Source organism: Penaeus monodon, unplaced genomic scaffold, assembly GCF_015228065.2.
Source record: "Penaeus monodon isolate SGIC_2016 unplaced genomic scaffold, NSTDA_Pmon_1 PmonScaffold_8942, whole genome shotgun sequence".
Classification (NCBI taxonomy): Eukaryota; Metazoa; Arthropoda; class Malacostraca; order Decapoda; family Penaeidae; genus Penaeus; species Penaeus monodon.
Genome location: NW_023664262.1, coordinates 8896 through 10000, shown reverse-complemented (window position 1 = coordinate 10000; position 1105 = coordinate 8896).

Sequence of the window (1105 nt, the reverse complement as noted above, 5' to 3'; positions counted from 1 at the left end):
AAAGACCCCCTGTGTTATACTGGGCCCTAAAAAAGGATGGGGTTTATATATACAACACACCCCAATTATAAAACATATGCATTTATATACCCCTAATTTTGGTTATTTATATATATATTATATATATATTATATATTATATATATATTCCCTTTTTTTGTTTTATACATACTATACATTTTAAAATTACCTATTACATTATATTATGTTGTTATATTATAATTTTTTGGTTTTCACACGCACACACAAAACCAAATATACATGCATAAAATTTCTTTACCCTTATATCAAAATTTGTATACATATTTGGGCCTATATATATATAAAATATATATATTAAAAATTATATATATATATATATCCATATTATTTTATAATATATATATATTTTATTTTATATATAATTTTAATACATAAAATTTTAACCCCAAAATATATATCTATTATATTATCCATATTGTTTTTAACCACACTTTATAACTATATTTTCGCGGGTATATACTTTAGGGAAAATAATAAAAAATATATTTTATATATATTATAATATAAAATATATATTATATATAATATTATATATATATATATATATAATATATTTAAATAATATATTTTACATATTATATTATTTTTTAAATTTTATTATATATTTTATTTTTTTAATACAATTATTATTTTTAAAATATATATATATATATATATATTATATATTGTGTGTTTGGGGTGTGTTGTGTGTTGTGGGGTGTTTTTGGTGTGTGTGTGTGTGTGTTGTGGTCGAAAACACCACCCCATGCACATTTTTATAATTATCCAATATTGTTGTAATATATTTTATATATTATAAATATAAAAATATATATATATTATAACGAAAAAAATAAAATGGCTAAAATTATTCGTTATACTTTACTTAATTTGCATATACAAATTATAACTTAAAAATTTTTTTAAAAAAATATGGTGTGTTTTTAAAAAAAAAAGTATATGATAAATATTTATTATGAAATGTATGCGTATATATTTTAAAATAATTATATATATTTATTATATATTTTAAATAAAAGGGTATATATAATTCAATATATATACGCACTAAATAATATATACAT